The sequence below is a fragment of the Euphorbia lathyris genome, chromosome 4 (assembly GCF_963576675.1).
Source record: "Euphorbia lathyris chromosome 4, ddEupLath1.1, whole genome shotgun sequence".
NCBI lineage: Eukaryota > Viridiplantae > Streptophyta > Magnoliopsida > Malpighiales > Euphorbiaceae > Euphorbia > Euphorbia lathyris.
Genome location: NC_088913.1, coordinates 59758602 through 59768135, shown reverse-complemented (window position 1 = coordinate 59768135; position 9534 = coordinate 59758602).

Sequence of the window (9534 nt, the reverse complement as noted above, 5' to 3'; positions counted from 1 at the left end):
AAGGCACCAGGTACTATATACCATCAATTGCATTGTAGGATATCACCAGATTCTTATGGATCCACATGATGAGGAAAAGACAGCCTTCACCACGCATATGGGCACCGTTTTGCTATGAGGTAGTGCCTTTTGGTCCAAAACATATTGGAGCCACACACTGATGGTTAGTCAACCAGATCTTTAAAGACCAAATAGAAAAACAGATGCACATAATGTAGATGACATGGTAGTGATTAGTGCTTGAGCGGAGAACCACCCAATTGACATTAAGAAAGCATTGTCCATCTTCCGGGAGTACACTATGAAGCTAAACCCAGAAAATGCATCTTTGGAATGAATTCATCAAAATTAATGGGGGTTCGCAATATTAGAAAAAAGAATAGAGCCTAACCTAGAAAAAGTCATTGTTGTGCTAGAAATGGAACCATCAAAGGAGTTTCATGAGGTGCAAAGACTGAAGGGAAAGCTCATCGAGCTAGGAAGATTTATATCATGCTTGGCCCAAAGATTGCTCACTTTCTACAAGCTCCTAAATATGACCACCAATTCAAATGGAATGACAAATTCCAGGAAGCTGTAGAAGGCATAAAAAAGCTATTGCTCGACCCATACCTTCTCAACGCCCCTAAAGAGGGAGATGCCATCGAGTTGTATCCTACGGTTGTTGAGGAAGAAATAGTCGCAATACTGGTAAGAATTGAAGAGGAGAATTTTTTTCCCATATATTACCTTAGTAAAGTCTTGAGAGGACGAAATTGTGATATCCTATGGTGCAGAAGGCTCTACTTATTATGGTGCACGCATCGACTCGCTTAAGACCCTACTTTCAGGCTCATAAAATCTCCCTTTAAGAAAGACCATCCAAAAATCTGAGGTTTCTGGCAGAGTAATTGAATATGTAGTAGAATGTCCCAGTTTGATGTCCAGTTTGAGCCAAGGAAAGGCGAGGCACATGCAAGGTTGTAAAAGACGTTAGGCGCTAGTTGGGTGGACAAGGCCCTTAAGGATTTATAAGATTTTTATTTTTTTATTTTTTATTTATTAATTAAAAAATGTTATATAGATTCAATTAAAATATGTATTATACAATCTAAAAATAATAATATAAAATTATTTAATATAGAAAAACATGTATATTTGTAACATGTATCTTTAAAAATGTACCAACATCAATATTTCAATAACAATATCATTGAAACAACTCAAAGGTGAATTATAATAAAGCAAAAAATAAAGATTTTTTTTCTTCTCGCTTAGCCTATTCCTCAAGCATCCAATCAAGATTTTCTTGGCTCTCCCAAAGAGCCCTCTTCTCGTGTTCCAAGAAAACCTTGGCCAGACAAGAGTCCACAAAAGCCTGCAATCACAAAGGCAAATGAGCAAGTTAGCACATAAATAACAATCTTGCACCAAAAGAAAGAACTTGAAAAAGCACCAACCTTAGTATCATGGTCATGTATGAAGAAAATGAGTTGGTAGGTTGGATTTCTAGCTAGTCGAGGTCCCTATGCAACAAATATAGCTTGGCTATGTGATTGACCAAGTCAATGTTCGACACATGTCTCCAGTATGGGCCCCAGCATAGCCACTTTTGGTACGAGCCTAGGCTTTCATCCAAAAAGCTAATACATACGAAGGGATGTGAGGGCAAGATACTCACTCCCATTGTATTTTGTCATACTTCTTTATTAGTTGAACCTCTCTACTTCTAACTGAAGTTGTATGGTCCTCACTAGGCCCACTAGCCGTCCCAAAGTGCGGGTGTAGGTGTCGGGGCCTCGTCCGGAAGACCTGGGGGGTGGACACCGTTGATGACAGATGTTGTGATTGGCGCCGAAAGCAACCAATCGTGGAATCAAGCTGCTTTGCAGGGCCGGAGCTCGGAGTATGGAAGAGTCGCCACCCACGAATGGGAAATGAACACCGATCCCTTGCGGGAGACCGGTGAGGGTTCGAGAAATTTGGGTACGAGCCGAGAAGGCTAGCTCCTTTCCGGAGAAAGGCTACTAAGCACCCCGACATCGCCCGGTTCTGAACCACCGGCCTCCTACTTAGCATGTTAGGCGCTAACGGACTTATCACATATTTCTTTAAGTTTAAAATTCATTTGAAACCTTTTCTTTCTCGTTTTGAAAACCGTTTTAAGCATATATTATTGAAAGCCACTTTAGTAAAGAATCACCCATTTGCATGAATTTAGAATATGTAGAAGAAGGAGGGAGGTAGAAGAATTGAAGAATTACAACATAAAATGTACTTTGAGCTACACACTAAGTCTAAACTAATCTTCACTCCCCAAAAACGTGTTTATTTACATGGTTCGTGCCTTAATCGCCGTTGGAACGATTTAGGTACGTTTCAAAACCCCGTTGGCTAACTTGCTTATTACTCGAATCGCCGTTGGAACGACTCGAGTGCTTGAAAATATGCAAAATGTACATTCAACCGAAAACATGATTAAGCATACAAGTCCATTTTATTCTTGTATAAAAACCGTTTAAAGCACAAAACGATTCAAAACTCTATCCTTTACAAAAATCGATTTTAATTACAAGGTTCGCTTGATCCGTCGTTGGAACGGATTAAGGTTTCAAAACATGACTTTTAGAAAACCATTAGGAACTGAAAAGAAGTTAAAAAACTCCTATTTACATTTTTGAAAGTCTCCAAATGCCTTTAATTTACATAATCTAATTGAAATCTTTTTTATGGCTCATTTTTCCCATTTTCACTCACTTTAATCCTTACTTGGACATAATTACAATAATGAACAAATTAAATTCAAAAACCCCTCACCATAATACTTTTGAAAATATATATACATTTTGGTAAAAAATGGTATTTATACCTATAGATTTTTTTTTGAAACAGAAATTCATTAATGCTGAGAGTCATTACAGAAATTCAAAACAGAAAGCGAAACAAAACTCGGAACAACATCATAATAAAAAGGGCTAACATGTTGGGCGGCCGCTCTTGCCAAGACATGAGCTAAACCATTTGCTAGCCTTCGGATTTGCTCAGTTGAAGGACAAACTGTGGAAAAAAATACAGAGCTGGTCAAATAAGCCTCTATCTAAGGCGGGTCGAGCAACATTGATACGTGCTGTGGGACAGGCCATACCCATTTACTATATGAGTGTCTTTTTGCATCCTATCTCCACGGCTGAGGAGCTCCAACGGATGTTAAACTCCTTCTGGTGGGGAAACAAGAAGGACGGATCTCGTGGAATTAACTGGATGGTTTGGGATAAGCTGTGCACTACAAAGGATGAGGGAGGATTAGGATTCAGGGATTTCACTGCTTTTAATTTAGCTTTATTGGGAAAACAAGGGTGGCAACTTCAGTCATCTCCAGATTCTCTTGTCAGTCAAGTTTTCAAAGCCAAATATTACCCAAATGGGGAGTTTATCGAAGCCCGGTTAGGACATTGTCCTAGCTTCATTTAGCGGAGTATCTGGAGCTCTCAATTATTGCTTAATAAAGCAAGTAGATGGAAGATAGGAAATGGCCAATCGATCAATGTGTGGAATGATAAGTGGTTGAGAAATGATTACAGCCAGAAGATCACCTCCCCTAGGGTGGATGGTCTGGAAGATTTAAGGGTTAGTGACTTATTCATTCCGAATTCACATGACTGGGATATCGAGTTGCTTGAAGAACTCTTTACTGAGTCAGACATTGCGGATATCTGTCGTACTGCTGTCAGAGTGCAGGGGCGTCGGGATGAATTAATTTGGGGTGGCTCAAAGTCTGGTCTCTATACAGTTAAAAGTGCATATCGCACCGCAATGAGAGAGGATGAGGTTGCTCAGGGTTTTCAAATCGAAGGGGATTGGCGTCTGATATGGTCTGCTGCTGTACCGTATAAGGTGCGCTACTTTTGTTGGAAGCTGGTTCGGGATTGTATTCCAACTAGGGTCAAATTAAGGAGACGAGGGATTGACATACCTGACGAGTGTGTGATGTGTGGCCTGGACATTGAAGACGCTTGGCACCTTTTCTGGTTGTGCCCAAAAGCACAACTAATATGGCGGGAGGCGGGTCTTCATGGAAATCTGGAACTGAAAGCTACTGATGCTGCAAACTTTGCATCCTATTTTTTTTATTTCTGCAGGTCAAATTATCCTTGGAATGTGCAGCTCTTTATGGTCCTGCTTTGGTGATGTTGGCGCGCGAGAAATGATAAATTTTAGAAGCAGACCACCAGTCCGCCAGCGATTGTGGTTGACGGTGGCCGAAGAACCCTGCTGGATTGGCAGGCCGCACAGAGGCGACGAAATCTCTCAAGTGCCGAGTCATGTTCGGCCCTGTGTGCGAATCAATGTCACCGCTCGCCCCCTCATTCCCTCTCTTACTGCACTGATTACAACACTTTCACTATCCTTGGAAAATCTGGTAATAGCGCGGTGTTACGAAGACCCGATGGTTCTTTTGTGGTTGCTCGAACTGGGACTACGGATGGCTTGATGGACTCCCGCGAAGGTGAAGCATGAGCTATCCTCCAAGCGATGAAGTGGATCTGTAGTAGAGGAGAAAGTGCAGTAATCTTTGAATCTGACTCACAGGTGGTTGTTCATGCCATCAATTCAAATCTTCCTGATGTATCCGAATTCGGGGATCTTATTGGTCAAATTCGGCTCTTATTATCAACTCACGACGGTATTTATACCTATAGATTAAAAATGAGGTAAATAAAAGATGCATATACTATGATAGTTAATAAGTAAAAATAATAATGAAAACAATACTTTAATTAAAAACAAGTAAAAACAATGAACAAGGTTCATAAAGAATAAGAAAATAACTTTTAATCCCAAAATAACTATTATGATAAATATATAGAAAATAACCCTCCCCAAATATACATTAAATACAAATAATAGAAAATATCATTTAATGACCCAAAAGTATCTATTAATTAATTATCCCCCAAAGTAATAACTAATATAACTTGAATAGACCAAATATATATATATATATATATATATATATATATATATATATATATATATATATATATATATATATATATATATATAGGAGAGGGCTCTTGTGAGAACCCTTTGCTAGGTGAGAACTCACCTTAGGTGAGAACCACCCAAAACTACGTAGTTTTGAGTAAGAAAATTTAAAAAAACGCTGCTACATAGGGGGGGATTCAAACCTAGCACTCCTCAACTACACTTCACACTACTTACCACTGAGCCAATTGTTTTCCTTGTGTATATTGTCACGCGCTGTTTAATATACCAGTTCCTTTTAGCTTCTATTGTTTAATATTTGATGCATGCACTTATTAATATCGATTAAATATGCATAATAATAAATTATTAATAGAAAAAAAATCCAAGAACATACTCTAATTTCTAATTTATTTAATTCCTCTATATTTTTGTAATTTATATTTTAAAATGTTAAGGACGATGTTCTAAATATTGTTACATATGTTTTAAACTTTATAATTTTTGTTCTAAAAATTAAATATAGTGTTTTAAAAAAATAATAAATATATGTACCATTTTTGCATTTGTTCTATAATATAATTTATAACACATATTCTAAATAACATACCGTATGTTCTAAAAAACATAACGTATGTTCTAAAGTTTATATTTTGTGTTCCAAAAATTAAGTATAATGTTCCAAAAAATTAGTAGATATCTCGATCGTTTTTTCTTTGTTCTATAATATAATTTATAACTCATGTTCGAAAAAACATAACACATGTTCTAAAAAACATAACACATGTTCTAAAAAATATAACGTATGTTCTAAAAAATATGTCGTACGTTCTAAACTTCATAGTTCGTGTTTTAAAAGTTAACATATATGTTCTAAAGTTTGTTTTAAAAAAAATATATTTTCTGTTCCAAAAATTAAGTATAATGTTCTATAAAAAATCGGTAAATATCTGAATCGTTTTTTCATTTGTTCTATAATATAATTTATAACTCATGTTCGAAAAAACATAACGCATGTTCTAAAAAAACATAATTTATGTTCTAAAAAATATGTCGTACGTTCTAAACTTCATAGTTCGTGTTTTAAAAGTTAAAATATATGTTCTAACGTTTGTTTTAAAAAATATATAGTTTGTGTTCCAAAAATTAAGTATAATGTTCTAAAACAATCAGTAGATATCTGGATCGTTTTTTCATTTGTTCTATAATATAATTTATAACTCATGTTCGAAAAAACATAACGCATGTTCTAAAAAAACATAACGTATGTTCTAAAAAATATGCCGTACGTTCTAAACTTCATAGTTCATGTTTTAAAAGTTAAAATATATGTTCTAACGTATGTTTTAAAAAATATATTTTCTTATATAACATAAATTACAAAAATATAAAGGAATAAAATAAATAAGAAATTAGAGCATATTCTTGGATTTTTTTTCTATTAGTAATTCATTATTATATGCATTTTTTTTCTATTAATAATTCATATCATGCAAATTTATTTTTTTCTATTAATAATTCATTATTTTGCATATTTAATCGATATTAATCAATGCATGCGTCAAATATTAAACAATAGAAGCTAAAATGCATTGGTATATTAAACAGCGCGTGACAATATACACAAGGAAAGAAAATGGCTCAGTGGTAAGCAATGTGAAGTGTAATTGAGGAATGCCAGGTTCGAATCCCTATGCAGCAGCATTTTTTTCAATTTCTCTACTCAAAACTATGTAGCTTTGGGTGGTTCTCACCTAGGGGAGGGTTCTCATTTGATCCCTATATATATATATATATATATATATATATATATAATTTTACAAAGCTAAGTTAATACAAACAATATTTAAATAGGAATTAAATAGACTTATGATAAGTAATTATTAGTTATATACCCCAAAAATAATTTTAATAAATATATTACATAACCATACATATATATATATATATATATATATATATATAAGGGACCAAATATCAAAAAGTTAAGAAAAAGGGCTTAAAAGGGGATTTTTTAAGTTTCAGCAGCTTTACCGACTAAACTGCTCTTAGTGACAGAAAAGACAAATTTACAGAAACAGTCCTTGTACTTTCCAGATTTATTAAAAAGCTTTAGATCTACTCTATTCTATCGTTTTGGTCCCCAAACTACCCAAAGCAGGTCATAGTCTATAGCGGAGCCTCCGAAAATGATGTTTTTATTTCAAAACATTAATTAAGAAAAACACTTTTAAATTCTATATTTACAACGTTTTAGTCCTCGAACTACCCTTAAACCGGGTCACGGTTCGTATTGGGACTCAAAACGAGGTTTTCTATTTCAAAACAAAACCAAACGTTTATTTAATACGAGACGGAAATTAAATAAATACGAAAGAATAAATAAAGGTGAAATAAATAACTAGAATTATAAATAAACAAAACTATAAATAAATAAACGAAATAAATTAAATGAGTCTAATCCTCGGATAATACCTCAAGATCGGTATTGACAGTCGAAGTCGGTTGATTCCACGAGTTTCAGTTTTTTGTGTTTTTTTCCGTCCAAAATTTAACTTTTATCAAAATTTTAATTATTTAGAAAAAAAAATTTCCCCAAAAAATTTTACTTTCTCTCTCTAAAAATCCAATTTTTAGTGAGAGAGGCTCCCCCCTGAATGCATGGGGATCTGTGCCTTTTATAGGCATGGATCCCAAGGTTGAGCGTACATGCCCGAAGGCGTCGGGCATGTACGCTCAACCTCGTCGGGCGACGCTCAACATTGGTTGAGCGTCGCCCGACGTGGGTTGGGCGTACGCCCAACGCGGGCTGGGTGTCACCTAGCCGTCGTTGGGCGATGCCCAACGACTGTCGGGCGATCTCCCCACGACGTTGGGCGACGCCCAACCCCGTTGGGCGAGCGCTCGACGCGTCGGGCGTCGCGCTCAGCATTTGCGGGATTTTTCTTACGAATTTTTTTTTGTTAAATAAATAGAATCAACCGCTTCGACCTTTCATCGCGGGTTTTCATCACAGATCCTCCGACTCGGTGTCTATAGCTGCCCCTACTTTCCTATTTTGACAGTGACGTGTGTGCTTTTTCGAAAACATTTTTCTGAATAGAACATGTGCAATGTAAAACATATTAAAGTAAAAGACACGTATAGAGTAGGAGGAGAAATACCTGACCTCCACGTCGTGGGTCTTCAACTTGTCCTCAGTCCTTGCATCGGCTGTGAGCATTGACCTCTCTGCGTGATTCCTTGTCCCAGGTCTCTAAATCGACCATCCAACCCTAGTCTCTACACCGACCGCATGTATATAGCTCTTTCTAGCGACCCTGGTCTCTAAATCGACCGCAGGTATATAGCTCTTTCTAGCGACCCTAGTCTCTAAATCGACCGCAGGTATATAGCTCTTTCTAGCGACCCTAGTCTCTAAATCGGCCGCAGGTATATAGCTCTTTCTAGCGACCCTAGTCTCTAAATCGGCCGCAGGTATATAGCTCTTTCTAGCGACCCTAGTCTCTAAATCGACCGCAGGTATATAGCTCTTTCTAGCGACCCTAGCCTCTAAATCGACCGCAGGTATATAGCTCTTTCTAATGACCCTAGTCTCTAAATCGACCGCAGATATATAGCTCTTTCTAGCGACCCTAGTCTCTAAATCGACCGTAGGTATATAGCTCTTTCTAGCGACCCTAGTCTCTAAATCGACCGCAAGTATATAGCTCTTTCTAGCTACCCTAGTCTAAATTGACCGCAGGTATATATCTTGTTTAGGTCTCTAAATTGACCCTAAAGCGAGTGCTCCTTTGAGCGATTTTGAATTTTGACCTACCGTCATTGGTATTTTGACTAAAGTTACTGTTTTGTGTACTAAAATCGTTGACAGGAATGGCCTTATCCTTTCATCCGGAGCCTTTTCAGGCTGAAAATTATTTTTCTGTTGACTGTCGCCTGTATTTTGACTGGCGCCACTGTTCTGTAAATTTTTACTATCATCTGGAGTCATCTCCCTTGATAACAATCACTATTTAGCAAAAACGCAGGCTGAAACAGACTGCAGTTTGGAGATTTGTGCATCCGGTAATTATTTATTTACTTTTCACATTTATGTCACATCGTACCTTTTTCTCTTATTACAAAAATGTAATTTTTTACCCTTATAAAAGGGTGGTGGGGGTCCATTTTAACCCCACACCTTCTCTCTCTTTCTCTCACCATCATTTGAGTTCTTTGCGATGACGTCAACGAAGTATGACGGTACGAAGGGTATGAAGGCGGCTTTTGAGGATCTTCTGCACATTGTCCCTTTCCAAAACCCGGACTCCCACCTTAGTAGGACCAACCAAAATCAGGTAAGTGCCTCTTTTGTCTATTTTTGCAAGGACTCTTAGGCTTTAGCAAACCCGCTTGAACATTATTTGCATGTCAACATTTAAAATGCTTGCGAATCTGTTGAGCGATTTCCGCAAGTGCACGGTATACGCTTGTAGTAATAAAAGATATCGAACCCACAGGGAATGCTTTTTAACTAAAACTTTATTTAATTCGGTTTAGTCACGTGTTTAGGTTTAACAAAAAGAA